Source organism: Hemiscyllium ocellatum, unplaced genomic scaffold, assembly GCF_020745735.1.
Source record: "Hemiscyllium ocellatum isolate sHemOce1 unplaced genomic scaffold, sHemOce1.pat.X.cur. scaffold_400_pat_ctg1, whole genome shotgun sequence".
In the NCBI taxonomy this organism is placed as follows: Eukaryota; Metazoa; Chordata; class Chondrichthyes; order Orectolobiformes; family Hemiscylliidae; genus Hemiscyllium; species Hemiscyllium ocellatum.
In genome coordinates, this window is record NW_026868820.1 from 262979 (window position 1) to 279158 (window position 16180).

General features: G+C 45.3%; 4 non-coding genes across 4 annotated transcripts; all 4 read right to left on the reverse strand.

The window, feature by feature from the left end:
* Window positions 1-387: 387 nt before the first annotated feature.
* Window positions 388-459, reverse strand: trnav-uac (transfer RNA valine (anticodon UAC)). The gene has a single exon. It is a non-coding gene; the product is annotated as a tRNA-Val (tRNA).
* A 3303-nt stretch (window positions 460-3762) lies between these two features.
* On the reverse strand, window positions 3763-3835 carry trnav-uac (transfer RNA valine (anticodon UAC)). The gene has a single exon. It is a non-coding gene; the product is annotated as a tRNA-Val (tRNA).
* A 3309-nt stretch (window positions 3836-7144) lies between these two features.
* trnav-uac (transfer RNA valine (anticodon UAC)) lies at window positions 7145-7216 on the reverse strand. The gene has a single exon. It is a non-coding gene; the product is annotated as a tRNA-Val (tRNA).
* Window positions 7217-10520: 3304 nt separating this feature from the next.
* On the reverse strand, window positions 10521-10593 carry trnav-uac (transfer RNA valine (anticodon UAC)). The gene has a single exon. It is a non-coding gene; the product is annotated as a tRNA-Val (tRNA).
* Window positions 10594-16180: the final 5587 nt, after the last annotated feature.

The window sequence follows — 16180 nt, forward strand, 5'->3', positions numbered from 1 at the left end:
GAACGATTTTCCATTCGCCAGAAAGCCAAATAACGATGAATCGACTCACCGCAGGACTCTGTTTCACAACAGCGATGAAATAACAGTCTCCATTCGGTTCCAGTAAAAACTCAACTTGCCTGCAATGTAAAGCGAGAGTCGAAGCGATTACCATCACGACAGCAGAGAAACGTTGCAATAGTCAACACGTTTCCATACCACAGTTAAATACCCGGGGGAATCCAGGCAGCGGGGATCGAAGCAGCATTTTAACAGTGCTGCGGCGATGGAGTTGATCAGCTGAAATAGCAGTGGTGGGATTCGAACCCACACCCCTTTCAGGACTGGAACCTGGATCCAGCACATTAGACCGCTCGGCTTGTAAAAGGCTGCAATTGAGAACAAAGCAGTTTCTGCCCAGTTTCGAACTGGGACCTTTCGCGTGTAAGGCGAACGTGATGACCACTACACTACAGAAACCGGCCTCTGCCGGCCGCGCTGCGGTTCTCTGGCACCCAGCACTGAAAGGTGAAGACATTCTCCATTTCACCTTTCTTTTTCCAACAGCTCGTTGTTATCCAGGGGAATTGACATCTTGAAAACACTGCAGAAACAAACGATTTCCTTACTTTTGCTCCGACTGACCATACCTCGTGAAATTTTCCAGATCCTCAGTTGAGGATCCTCCATGGTCCCTCTCCGACCGGCTACAATGTCAATTTCGCAGCAGATAATGAAAGCCCATCAATCCGGACAAAAATCAATAGTAAGCTGAGTCTATCTTCTCAGACTCTTTCAGCGACAAATGTATCTGTGACTGCGTGAGAATATATGTTCGGTTATGATTTGGTCAAATCACCATGAGCTGCTTGACATTACTTCAATTTCGATTCTTGCTTTGCTGAATGATTTCACCCATTGCTCGAAACAGGACAACTTTCACATTTACACGGAACACGAAACACACCGGACTACAGGGAAAATGCACAAAGCTGAGCAGGCCGTGTTCCACATCATACCGTGCAGCATCGTTTCAGTCACTGTGTCTGTTCGAGATGCCACTTTCCTTGCCTTTTACCTTAACCGTGCCATTCACTGCAGAGATGTCCACACCTGGACATGAGCCACATGGATATCAACTGAGTTGGAAACCTGTGTGGGAATCGACAAGGAGCGACTCAATACATTTTGCTAAACTCCATGGTGCTTATTAGAAATGCAGTTTCTGTCCAAGTCAATCGAAAAGGCAGTTTCTGAACAGAGTAACAGAAGTTACTGCTCACCCCACCCCCACTCCGGGAGAGGTGCTAACTGCCCTTGAGTGCTTTTTGTTCTCGATGTGAAGAGCTCTCACACATGAGTCACCTTCACGTCTCTTGCTGCTGAGTTACTTACAAAGAAGGAATTTCAGCAGAGCTGCAACTGCCTCACTTTCCCACTCGCTCTCCCCGTTTACATTTTCCTGCTCGTCAGTGATTTAAAGAAAACCAAAAGGATGCGATGTCATTCTGTAGCCTCTCTGTCGATTCCTCCGTTTAAGTTCCAACACGGCTTAGATCTCAGGACGCATTTTAATACTAGCGACGTTATGAAAGCACAAGTTCAAATGTTCCTCTGAGAGTGTAATTTCTTTCATTGCTGTTGCTGAATGAATGAGTCACTAACGAGCGCACTGATCCAAACCATGATTCAGCACCTCTGCTGCCAATTCTCGCACGTTGAATAACGACAGGCGGCTTCCAAATGAGGTCTTTCAGATACGACTTTGGGCTACATTTGACAGACAGACTAGTTCAGGAATCCGTGGTGTACTGTGACACCAGCGCGTCAGCTTCTTCCCTGTCTTTGAACCGGCCTGCCTGCACAAGGAATGCAAATGCGGTACTGCTTTTGGTGGAAGATTCAGAACGCGGTAACTACACTCTGAAGCAGAATGTCATATGATCAGACCCAGGTTGGAGAAAAACTTTACAATGCTTTGCAAACTAATTTAATGGAATTGCATCACATTTCACAAAGAGAGCAGATTTGTTCGAGCATTTTCGAAGGTAGGTTTGCAGATGGGATAGCAAGCAAGAAAGCTCCGTTCTTGTCAGTGTAAAAGGCTGCAAATGAAGATCAAAGCAGTTTCGTTTCGAACGGGGGACTTTTCGCGCGTTAGTCAAATGTGATGACCACTACACTACAGAAACTGGCCTCAGGCGCGCCCTTGTGGCTATGTGGCATCCAGCACTGGAAGTTGAAGCCATTCTACGGTTCACCTTTCTTTTTCCAATAGCTCGTTGTTATCCTGGGTAATTGACATCTTGAAAAAGTTAAAAAAAATAGACGTGAAATTTGTGACAAAATATAGACAAGGATGTCGTCAATGTTCGGACTGTAGAGTGAAGTGGAATAGGCTGGGACAACTTTCCCGGCAGCATAACGGCTGCGACATGATTTTATGGAAGGGTTGTAAACTGAGTATTTACGTGTTTTACCCAAGCTAGGGTGAGTTGGAAACTCGAGAGCATAGGTTTAAGGTGAGTGGTCAGAAATTGACAAAGGACCCCGAGGCACATTTCCCACCAACAAGGTTATGGGTGTATGGAATGAGCTACCAGAGGGAGTGGGGAGGCTATTACACTCAGAAAATTGCAATGGTAATCGGATGAGTTTCTGGAATACGATGGGTTTTGAGGGATTGAGGCCAAATGCTGTGGAACGGGACTTGTTTCATTTTGGTGATGTGGTGAGCATGAATGAGATACACCGAAGTATCTGTTTCCACGCGGTGTACCCCAATAACCTTGTGTTGCTTACACCGGTTTTAAAGGATTACTTTCTAGCGGAGCTTTCCATCGCAGTCTGTGGCACAATCATTTAGTCTGTTCGACTGCTCACGGGAAAGGTAGTATTGTGAAACACTGCAGAAACAAACGACTTCCTTACTTTTGCTCCGACTGACCATACTTCGTGAAATTTTCCCAGATCCTCAGTTGAGGATTTTTGCTGCTGGAAGTTACCGCAGAACCCGTGTTAAATCGTAACGTATTGAGCGAATCGCAAACAGAAAGCATTTAACACGGAACACAATCAAAGCTGGCATAGCTAATGCATATTCAGACACAGTGAAGCATGAACGCTAAATGTGAGAGAGTCCGAGGTCAAGAGGCATAAAGTAATCTCACAACTAACAACAGGCAATTCCAAACTACTCTTTCAAACATACTGCAGCCTTAGTGCACCACCACTTCCCAGACAATGCTGAAAAGAGAGAAAGAACGAATATCATAAGTATGGGCCATAAAAAAAGTGAATTTCAACAATCACAGTCTCGATGAGATTACTTTTCCCTTCAGATGTCTGCAGGACGGAAACGATGGAAATGGGAGAAATTCAATAACATATTCATTGGAACGATTTTCCATTCGCCAGAAAGCCAAATAACGATGAATCGACTCACCGCAGGACTCTGTTTCACAACAGCGATGAAATAACAGTCTCCATTCGGTTCCAGTAAAAACTCAACTTGCCTGCAATGTAAAGCGAGAGTCGAAGCGATTACCATCACGACAGCAGAGAAACGTTGCAATAGTCAACACGTTTCCATACCACAGTTAAATACCCGGGGGAATCCAGGCAGCGGGGATCGAAGCAGCATTTTAACAGTGCTGCGGCGATGGAGTTGATCAGCTGAAATAGCAGTGGTGGGATTCGAACCCACACCCCTTTGAGGACTGGAACCTGGATCCAGCACATTAGACCGCTCGGCTTGTAAAAGGCTGCAATTGAGAACAAAGCAGTTTCTGCCCAGTTTCGAACTGGGGACCTTTCGCGTGTAAGGCGAACGTGATGACCACTACACTACAGAAACCGGCCTCTGCCGGCCGCGCTGCGGTTCTCTGGCACCCAGCACTGAAAGGTGAAGACATTCTCCGTTTCACCTTTCTTTTTCCAACAGCTCGTTGTTATCCAGGGGAATTGACATCTTGAAAACACTGCAGAAACAAACGATTTCCTTACTTTTGCTCCGACTGACCATACCTCGTGAAATTTTCCAGATCCTCAGTTGAGGATCCTCCATGGTCCCTCTCCGACGAGCACAATGTCAATTTCGCAGCAGATAATGAAAGCCCATCAATCCGGACAAAATTCAATAGTAAGCTGAGTCTATCTTCTCAGACTCTTTCAGCGACAAATGTATCTGTGACTGCGTGAGAATATATGTTCGGTTATGATTTGGTCAAATCACCATGAGCTGCTTGACATTACTTCAATTTCGATTCTTGCTTTGCTGAATGATTTCACCCATTGCTCGAAACAGGACAACTTTCACATTTACACGGAACACGAAACACACCGGACTACAGGGAAAATGCACAAAGCTGAGCAGGCCGTGTTCCACATCATACCGTGCAGCATCGTTTCAGTCACTGTGTCTGTTCGAGATGCCACTTTCCTTGCCTTTTACCTTAACCGTGCCATTCACTGCAGAGATGTCCACACCTGGACATGAGCCACATCGATATCAACTGAGTTGGAAACCTGTGTGGGAATCGACAAGGAGCGACTCAATACATTTTGCTAAACTCCATGGTGCTTATTAGAAATGCAGTTTCTGTCCAAGTCAATCGAAAAGGCAGTTTCTGAACAGAGTAACAGAAGTTACTGCTCACCCCACCCCCACTCCGGAGAGGTGCTAACTGCCCTTGAGTGCTTTTTGTTCTCGATGTGAAGAGCTCTCACACATGAGTCACCTTCACGTCTCTTGCTGCTGAGTTACTTACAAAGAAGGAATTTCAGCAGAGCTGCAACTGCCTCACTTTCCCACTCGCTCTCCCCGTTTACATTTTCCTGCTCGTCAGTGATTTAAAGAAAACCAAAAGGATGCGATGTCATTCTGTAGCCTCTCTGTCGATTCCTCCGTTTAAGTTCCAACACGGCTTAGATCTCAGGACGCATTTTAATACTAGCGACGTTATGAAAGCACAAGTTCAAATGTTCCTCTGAGAGTGTAATTTCTTTCATTGCTGTTGCTGAATGAATGAGTCACTAACGAGCGCACTGATCCAAACCATGATTCAGCACCTCTGCTGCCAATTCTCGCACGTTGAATAACGACAGGCGGCTTCCAAATGAGGTCTTTCAGATACGACTTTGGGCTACATTTGACAGACAGACTAGTTCAGGAATCCGTGGTGTACTGTGACACCAGCGCGTCAGCTTCTTCCCTGTCTTTGAACCGGCCTGCCTGCACAAGGAATGCAAATGCGGTACTGCTTTTGGTGGAAGATTCAGAACGCGGTAACTACACTCTGAAGCAGAATGTCATATGATCAGACCCAGGTTGGAGAAAAACTTTACAATGCTTTGCAAACTAATTTAATGGAATTGCATCACATTTCACAAAGAGAGCAGATTTGTTCGAGCATTTTCGAAGGCAGGTTTGCAGATGGGATAGCAAGCAAGAAAGCTCCGTTCTTGTCAGTGTAAAAGGCTGCAAATGAAGATCAAAGCAGTTTCTGTCCAGTTTCGAACGGGGGACTTTTCGCGCGTTAGTCAAATGTGATGACCACTACACTACAGAAACTGGCCTCAGGCGCGCCCCTTGTGGCTCTGTGGCATCCAGCACTGGAAGTTGAAGCCATTCTACGGTTCACCTTTCTTTTTCCAATAGCTCGTTGTTATCCTGGGTAATTGACATCTTGAAAAAGTTAAAAAAAATAGACGTGAAATTTGTGACAAAATATAGACAAGGATGTCGTCAATGTTCGGACTGTAGAGTGAAGTGGAATAGGCTGGGACAACTTTCCCGGCAGCATAACGGCTGCGACATGATTTTATGGAAGGGTTGTAAACTGAGTATTTACGTGTTTTACCCAAGCTAGGGTGAGTTGGAAACTCGAGAGCATAGGTTTAAGGTGAGTGGTCAGAAATTGACAAAGGACCCCGAGGCACATTTCCCACCAACAAGGTTATGGGTGTATGGAATGAGCTACCAGAGGGTGTTGGGGAGGCTATTACACTCAGAAAATTGCAATGGTAATCGGATGAGTTTCTGGAATACGATGGGTTTTGAGGGATTGAGGCCAAATGCTGTGGAACGGGACTTGTTTCATTTTGGTGATGTGGTGAGCATGAATGAGATACACCGAAGTATCTGTTTCCACGCGGTGTACCCCAATAACCTTGTGTTGCTTACACCGGTTTTAAAGGATTACTTTCTAGCAGAGCTTTCCATCGCAGTCTGTGGCACAATCATTTAGTCTGTTCGACTGCTCACGGGAAAGGTAGTATTGTGAAACACTGCAGAAACAAACGACTTCCTTACTTTTGCTCCGACTGACCATACTTCGTGAAATTTTCCCAGATCCTCAGTTGAGGATTTTTGCTGCTGGAAGTTACCGCAGAACCCGTGTTAAATCGTAACGTATGGAGCGAATCGCAAACAGAAAGCATTTAACACGGAACACAAACAAAGCTGGCATAGCTAATGCATATTCAGACACAGCGAAGCATGAACGCTAAATGTGAGAGAGTCCGAGGTCAAGAGGCATAAAGTAATCTCACAACTAACAACAGGGCAATTCCAAACTACTCTTTCAAACATACTGCAGCCTTAGTGCACCACCACTTCCCAGACAATGCTGAAAAGAGAGAAAGAACGAATATCATAAGTATGGGCCATAAAAAAAGTGAATTTCAACAATCACAGACTCGATGAGATTACTTTTCCCTTCAGATGTCTCCAGGACGGAAACGATGGAAATGGGAGAAATTCAATAACATATTCATTGGAACGATTTTCCATTCGCCAGAAAGCCAAATAACGATGAATCGACTCACCGCAGGACTCTGTTTCACAACAGCGATGAAATAACAGTCTCCATTCGGTTCCAGTAAAAACCCAACTTGCCTGCAATGTAAAGCGAGAGTCGAAGCGATTACCATCACGACAGCAGAGAAACGTTGCAATAGTCAACACGTTTCCATACCACAGTTAAATACCCGGGGAATCCAGGCAGCGGGGATCGAAGCAGCATTTTAACAGTGCTGCGGCGATGGAGTTGATCAGCTGAAATAGCAGTGGTGGGATTCGAACCCACACCCCTTTCAGGACTGGAACCTGGATCCAGCACATTAGACCGCTCGGCTTGTAAAAGGATGCAATTGAGAACAAAGCAGTTTCTGCCCAGTTTCGAACTGGGGACTTTCGCGTGTAAGGCGAACGTGATGACCACTACACTACAGAAACCGGCCTCGCCGCGCTGCGGTTCTCTGGCACCCAGCACTGAAAGGTGAAGACATTCTCCGTTTCACCTTTCTTTTTCCAACAGCTCGTTGTTATCCAGGGGAATTGACATCTTGAAAACACTGCAGAAACAAACGATTTCCTTACTTTTGCTCCGACTGACCATACCTCGTGAAATTTTCCAGATCCTCAGTTGAGGATCCTCCATGGTCCCTCTCCGACGAGCACAATGTCAATTTCGCAGCAGATAATGAAAGCCCATCAATCCGGACAAAAATCAATAGTAAGCTGAGTCTATCTTCTCAGACTCTTTCAGCGACAAATGTATCTGTGACTGCGTGAGAATATATGTTCGGTTATGATTTGGTCAAATCACCATGAGCTGCTTGACATTACTTCAATTTCGATTCTTGCTTTGCTGAATGATTTCACCCATTGCTCGAAACAGGACAACTTTCACATTTACACGGAACACGAAGCACACCGGACTACAGGGAAAATGCACAAAGCTGAGCAGGCCGTGTTCCACATCATACCGTGCAGCATCGTTTCAGTCACTGTGTCTGTTCGAGATGCCACTTTCCTTGCCTTTTACCTTAACCGTGCCATTCACTGCAGAGATGTCCACACCTGGACATGAGCCACATCGATTCCGACTGAGTTGGAAACCTGTGTGGGAATCGACAAGGAGCGACTCAATACATTTTGCTAAACTCCATGGTGCTTATTAGAAATGCAGTTTCTGTCCAAGTCAATCGAAAAGGCAGTTTCTGAACAGAGTAACAGAAGTTACTGCTCACCCCACCCCCACTCCGGGAGAGGTGCTAACTGCCCTTGAGTGCTTTTTGTTCTCGATGTGAAGAGCTCTCACACATGAGTCACCTTCACGTCTCTTGCTGCTGAGTTACTTACAAAGAAGGAATTTCAGCAGAGCTGCAACTGCCTCACTTTCCCACTCGCTCTCCCCGTTTACATTTTCCTGCTCGTCAGTGATTTAAAGAAAACCAAAAGGATGCGATGTCATTCTGTAGCCTCTCTGTCGATTCCTCCGTTTAAGTTCCAACACGGCTTAGATCTCAGGACGCATTTTAATACTAGCGACGTTATGAAAGCACAAGTTCAAATGTTCCTCTGAGAGTGTAATTTCTTTCATTGCTGTTGCTGAATGAATGAGTCACTAACGAGCGCACTGATCCAAACCATGATTCAGCACCTCTGCTGCCAATTCTCGCACGTTGAATAACGACAGGCGGCTTCCAAATGAGGTCTTTCAGATACGACTTTGGGCTACATTTGACAGACAGACTAGTTCAGGAATCCGTGGTGTACTGTGACACCAGCGCGTCAGCTTCTTCCCTGTCTTTGAACCGGCCTGCCTGCACAAGGAATGCAAATGCGGTACTGCTTTTGGTGGAAGATTCAGAACGCGGTAACTACACTCTGAAGCAGAATGTCATATGATCAGACCCAGGTTGGAGAAAAACTTTACAATGCTTTGCAAACTAATTTAATGGAATTGCATCACATTTCACAAAGAGAGCAGATTTGTTCGAGCATTTTCGAAGGCAGGTTTGCAGATGGGATAGCAAGCAAGAAAGCTCCGTTCTTGTCAGTGTAAAAGGCTGCAAATGAAGATCAAAGCAGTTTCTGTCCAGTTTCGAACGGGGGACTTTTTGCGCGTTAGTCAAATGTGATGACCACTACACTACAGAAACTGGCCTCAGGCGCGCCCCTTGTGGCTCTGTGGCATCCAGCACTGGAAGTTGAAGCCATTCTACGGTTCACCTTTCTTTTTCCAATAGCTCGTTGTTATCCTGGGTAATTGACATCTTGAAAAAGTTAAAAAAAAATAGACGTGAAATTTGTGACAAAATATAGACAAGGATGTCGTCAATGTTCGGACTGTAGAGTGAAGTGGAATAGGCTGGGACAACTTTCCCGGCAGCATAACGGCTGCGACATGATTTTATGGAAGGGTTGTAAACTGAGTATTTACGTGTTTTACCCAAGCTAGGGTGAGTTGGAAACTCGAGAGCATAGGTTTAAGGTGAGTGGTCAGAAATTGACAAAGGACCCCGAGGCACATTTCCCACCAACAAGGTTATGGGTGTATGGAATGAGCTACCAGAGGGAGTGGGGAGGCTATTACACTCAGAAAATTGCAATGGTAATCGGATGAGTTTCTGGAATACGATGGGTTTTGAGGGATTGAGGCCAAATGCTGTGGAACGGGACTTGTTTCATTTTGGTGATGTGGTGAGCATGGATGAGATACACCGAAGTATCTGTTTCCACGCGGTGTACCCCAATAACCTTGTGTTGCTTACACCGGTTTTAAAGGATTACTTTCTAGCGGAGCTTTCCATCGCAGTCTGTGGCACAATCATTTAGTCTGTTCGACTGCTCACGGAAAGGTAGTATTGTGAAACACTGCAGAAACAAACGACTTCCTTACTTTTGCTCCGACTGACCATACTTCGTGAAATTTTCCCAGATCCTCAGTTGAGGATTTTTGCTGCTGGAAGTTACCGCAGAACCCGTGTTAAATCGTAACGTATGGAGCGAATCGCAAACAGAAAGCATTTAACACGGAACACAATCAAAGCTGGCATAGCTAATGCATATTCAGACACAGCGAAGCATGAACGCTAAATGTGAGAGAGTCCGAGGTCAAGAGGCATAAAGTAATCTCACAACTAACAACAGGGCAATTCCAAACTACTCTTTCAAACATACTGCAGCCTTAGTGCACCACCACTTCCCAGACAATGCTGAAAAGAGAGAAAGAACGAATATCATAAGTATGGGCCATAAAAAAAGTGAATTTCAACAATCACAGTCTCGATGAGATTACTTTTCCCTTCAGATGTCTCCAGGACGGAAACGATGGAAATGGGAGAAATTCAATAACATATTCATTGGAACGATTTTCCATTCGCCAGAAAGCCAAATAACGATGAATCGACTCACCGCAGGACTCTGTTTCACAACAGCGATGAAATAACAGTCTCCATTCGGTTCCAGTAAAAACTCAACTTGCCTGCAATGTAAAGCGAGAGTCGAAGCGATTACCATCACGACAGCAGAGAAACGTTGCAATAGTCAACACGTTTCCATACCACAGTTAAATACCCGGGGAATCCAGGCAGCGGGGATCGAAGCAGCATTTTAACAGTGCTGCGGCGATGGAGTTGATCAGCTGAAATAGCAGTGGTGGGATTCGAACCCACACCCCTTTCAGGACTGGAACCTGGATCCAGCACATTAGACCGCTCGGCTTGTAAAAGGCTGCAATTGAGAACAAAGCAGTTTCTGCCCAGTTTCGAACTGGGGACCTTTCGCGTGTAAGGCGAACGTGATGACCACTACACTACAGAAACCGGCCTCTGCCGGCCGCGCTGCGGTTCTCTGGCACCCAGCACTGAAAGGTGAAGACATTCTCCGTTTCACCTTTCTTTTTCCAACAGCTCGTTGTTATCCAGGGGAATTGACATCTTGAAAACACTGCAGAAACAAACGATTTCCTTACTTTTGCTCCGACTGACCATACCTCGTGAAATTTTCCAGATCCTCAGTTGAGGATCCTCCATGGTCCCTCTCCGACTCGCACAGCTGCTGGAATGTGCCCGGCTACAATGTCAATTTCGCAGCAGATAATGAAAGCCCATCAATCCGGACAAAAATCAATAGTAAGCTGAGTCTATCTTCTCAGACTCTTTCAGCGACAAATGTATCTGTGACTGCGTGAGAATATATGTTCGGTTATGATTTGGTCCAATCACCATGAGCTGCTTGACATTACTTCAATTTCGATTCTTGCTTTGCTGAATGATTTCACCCATTGCTCGAAACAGGACAACTTTCACATTTACACGGAACACGAAGCACACCGGACTACAGGGAAAATGCACAAAGCTGAGCAGGCCGTGTTCCACATCATACCGTGCAGCATCGTTTCAGTCACTGTGTCTGTTCGAGATGCCACTTTCCTTGCCTTTTACCTTAACCGTGCCATTCACTGCAGAGATGTCCACACCTGGACATGAGCCACATGGATATCAACTGAGTTGGAAACCTGTGTGGGAATCGACAAGGAGCGACTCAATACATTTTGCTAAACTCCATGGTGCTTATTAGAAATGCAGTTTCTGTCCAAGTCAATCGAAAAGGCAGTTTCTGAACAGAGTAACAGAAGTTACTGCTCACCCCACCCCCACTCCGGGAGAGGTGCTAACTGCCCTTGAGTGCTTTTTGTTCTCGATGTGAAGAGCTCTCACACATGAGTCACCTTCACGTCTCTTGCTGCTGAGTTACTTACAAAGAAGGAATTTCAGCAGAGCTGCAACTGCCTCACTTTCCCACTCGCTCTCCCCGTTTACATTTTCCTGCTCGTCAGTGATTTAAAGAAAACCAAAAGGATGCGATGTCATTCTGTAGCCTCTCTGTCGATTCCTCCGTTTAAGTTCCAACACGGCTTAGATCTCAGGACGCATTTTAATACTAGCGACGTTATGAAAGCACAAGTTCAAATGTTCCTCTGAGAGTGTAATTTCTTTCATTGCTGTTGCTGAATGAATGAGTCACTAACGAGCGCACTGATCCAAACCATGATTCAGCACCTCTGCTGCCAATTCTCGCACGTTGAATAACGACAGGCGGCTTCCAAATGAGGTCTTTCAGATACGACTTTGGGCTACATTTGACAGACAGACTAGTTCAGGAATCCGTGGTGTACTGTGACACCAGCGCGTCAGCTTCTTCCCTGTCTTTGAACCGGACCGCCTGCACAAGGAATGCAAACGCGGTACTGCTTTTGGTGGAAGATTCAGAACTCTGAAGCAGAATGTCATATGATCAGACCCAGGTTGGAGAAAAACTTTACAATGCTTTGCAAACTAATTTAATGGAATTGCATCACATTTCACAAAGAGAGCAGATTTGTTCGAGCATTTTCGAAGGCAGGTTTGCAGATGGGATAGCAAGCAAGAAAGCTCCGTTCTTGTCAGTGTAAAAGGCTGCAAATGAAGATCAAAGCAGTTTCTGTCCAGTTTCGAACGGGGGACTTTTCGCGCGTTGGTCAAATGTGATGACCACTACACTACAGAAACTGGCCTCAGGCGCGCCCCCTGCGGCTCTGTGGCATCCAGCACTGGAAGTTGAAGCCATTCTACGGTTCACCTTTCTTTTTCCAATAGCTCGTTGTTATCCAGGGTAATTGACATCTTGAAAAAGTTTAAACAAAAGACGTGAAATTAGTGACAAAATATAGACAAGGATGTTGTCAATGTTTGGACTGTAGAGTGAAGTGGAATAGGCTGGGACAACTTTCCCGGCAGCATAACGGCTGCGACATGATTTTATGGAAGTGTTGTAAACTGAGTATTTACGTGTTTTACCCAAGCTAGGGTGAGTTGGAAACTCGAGAGCATAGGTTTAAGGTGAGTGGTCAGAAATTGACAAAGGACCCCGAGGCACATTTCCCACACACAAGGTTATGGGTGTATGGAATGAGTTACCAGAGGAAGTGGAGGAGGCTATTACACTCAGAAAATTGCAATGGTAATCGGATGAGTTTCTGGATAGAATGGGTTTAGAGGGATTGAGGCCAAATGCTGGGGAATAGGACTTGTTTAATTTTGGTTATGTGGTGAGCATGGATGAGATCCACCGAAGTATCTGTTTCCACGCAGTGTACCCCAATAACCTTCTGTTGCTTACACCGGTTTTAAACGATTACTTTTCAGCGGAGCTTTCCATCGCAGTCTGTGGCACAATCATTTAGTCTGTTCGACTCCTCACGGTAAAGGTAGTATGGTGAAACACTGCAGATACGAACGACTTCCTTACTTTTGCTCCGACTGACCATACTTCGTGAAATTTCCCCAGATCCTCAGTTGAGGATTTTTGCTGCTGGAAGTTACCTCAGAACCCGTGTTAACTCGTAACGTATTGAGCGAATCGCAAACAGAAAGCATTTAACACGGAACACAATCAAAGCTGGCATACCTAATGCATATTCAGACACAGCGAAGCATGAATGCTAAATGTGAGAGAGTCCGAGGTCAAGAGGCATAAAGTAATCTCACAACTAACAACAGGGCAATTCCAATCTACTCTTTCAAACATACTGCAGCCTTAGTGCACCACCACTTCCCAGACAATGCTGAAAAGAGAGAAAGAACGAATATCATAAGTATGGGCCATAAAAAAGTGAATTTCAACAATCACAGTCTCGATAAGATTAACTTTCCCTTCAGATGCCTCCAGGACGGAAACGATGGAAATGGGAGAAATTCAATAACATATTCATTGGAACGATTTTCCCATTCGCCAGAAAGCCAAATAACGATGAATCGACTCACCGCAGGACTCTGTTTCACAACAGCGATGAAATAACATTCTCCATTCGGTTCCAGTAAAATCTCAACTTGCTTGGAACGTAAAGCCACAGTCGCGATGTTTGCGATATTCTGCACGGGAGGTGAACACCATCATGACAGAGGAGAAACTTTGCAAAATCCAGCACTTTTCCACAACAGACCACAGTCAATTCCCTTGGAAGCTAACCAACTTTGCTTTTGTAAAACACAGCCGAGATCAAAGCAGCACCTTTTACAAGTCTGCAGTGGTGGAGTTGATCAGCGGAAATGGTAATGATGGGATTCGAACCAACGCCCTTTTCGCGACTAAAACCTAAATGCAGCGCCTTAGACTGCTCGGCCACACTGCCAACCAGCCTGGTTGGCCTATTTTCTTGCATTTCTAATTGTGCTCCTGCATAACAACAGATGGTCAGTCACATGCAAAGTGTTCCATGGTCCCTCTCCAACTCGCACAGCTACTGGGTTGTGCACGGCTACAATGTCAATTTCGCAGCAGAAAATGAAAGCTCATCAATCCAGACAAAAATCAATAGTAAGCTGAGTCTATCTTCTCAGACTCTTTTCAGCTACAAATGTATCTGTGACTGCGTGAGAATATATGTTCGGTTATGATTTGGTCAAATCACCATGAGCTGCTTGACATTACTTCAATTTCGATTCTTGCTTTGCTGAATGATTTCACCCATTGCTCGAAACAGGACAACTTTCACGTTTACACGGAACACGAAACACACCGGACTACAGGGAAAATGCACAAAGCTGAGCAGGCCGTGCTCCACATCATACCGTGCAGCATAGTTTCAGTCACTGTGTCTGTTTTGCAGGATAAGAGTCCCAAAGAATGTTCTCCTCCCTAAAACCGGAGGTAGCATTACAATCCGAGAACGACAGATCACATTGTGAGGATGCTCTGACCTCGGGGCCAGTGCGAGATGCCACTTTCCTTGCCTTTCACCTTAACCGTGCAATTTGCTGCAGAGATGTTCACACCAGGACATGAGCCACATCGATACCAACTGAGTTGGAAACCTGTGCGCGAATCGACGAGAAGCGACTCAATAAATTTTGCTAAACTCCATGGTGCTTATTAGAAATGTAGTTTCTGTTCCCGTCAATCTAAAATGCAGGTTCTGTACATAATAACAGAAGTCAAAAGGTAATTACCTCACCCCACCCCTACTCCGGAAGAGGTGCTAACTGCCCTTGAGTGCTTTTTGTTCTCGTTGTGAAGAGCTCTCACGCATGAGTCACCTTCACGCCTCTTGTTGCTGAGTGACTCACAATGAAGGAGTTTCACCAGAGCTGCAGCTGCCTCACTTTCTCACTCGCTCTCCCCGTTTACATTTTCCTGCTCGTCAGTGATTTAAAGAAAACCAAAAGTTTGCGATGTTATTCTGCAGCCTCTCTGTCGACTCCTCCGTTTCAGTTCCAACACGGCTTAGATTTCGAGGCACACTTTAATATTAACGACGTTATGAACGCACAAGTTCAGAGTTTCCTCTCAGAGTATAATTTCTTTCGTTGCTGTTGCTGATTGAATGAGCCACTAACGTGCGAACTGTTGCAAAACATGGTGCCAATTCTCGCACGTTGAATAACGACAGACAGCTTCCAAATGAGGCCTTTCAGAGACGACTTTTGGGTACATTTGTTAGACAGACTAGTTCAGGAATCCGTGGTGCACTGTGACACCAGCGCATCAGCTTCTTCCCTGTCTTTGAACCGGGCCGTCTGAGCAAGGAATGTAAATGCGGTACTGCTTTTCGTGGAAGGGATCAGAACGCGGTAACTACACTCTCAAACAGAATGGCATATGATCAGACCCAGGTTGGAGAAAACCTTTACAATGCTTTGCACACTAATTAAATTGAATTGCATTACAAATCACAAAGAGAGCAGATTTGTTGGCGCAATTTCGAAGGCAGGTTTGCAGATGGGAAAGCAAGCAAGAAAGTCCACGTAAAAGGCTGCAGTTTAAGAACACAGCAGTTTCTTCCCAGTTTTGAACTGGGGATCGTTCGCGTGTTAGGTGAACGTGATGACCACTACACAAACAATCCGCAGTCACACGTGCAGCGTATCAGTGGTGATCCGCGTTGAAAGTTGAAGCCATTCTACGTTTCACCTTTATGTTTCCAATAGCTCGTTGTTGTCCAGTGTAATTGACATCTTGAAAACGTAAAAAAAAAGACACGTGAAATTGGTGACAAAATATAGACAAGGATGTCGTCAATGCTTGGACCGTAGGGCGAGGTGGTATAGGCTGGGACAACTTTCCCTGCAGCGTAACGGCTGCGACATGATCATTTAGTTTGTTCGACTGCTCACGGGAAAGGTAGTATTGTGAAACACTGCAGAGACGAACGACTTCCTTACTTTTGCTCCGACTGACCATACTTCGTGAAATTTTCCCAGATCCTCAGTTGAGCATTTTTGCTGCTGCAAGTTACCTCAGAAACCCTGTTAACTCGCAATGTATTGAGCGAATCGCAAACAGAAAGCATTTAACACGGAATGCCAACAAATCTGGCATACCTAGTGCATGTTCAGACACAGCGAAGCATGAATGCTAAATGTGAGGCAG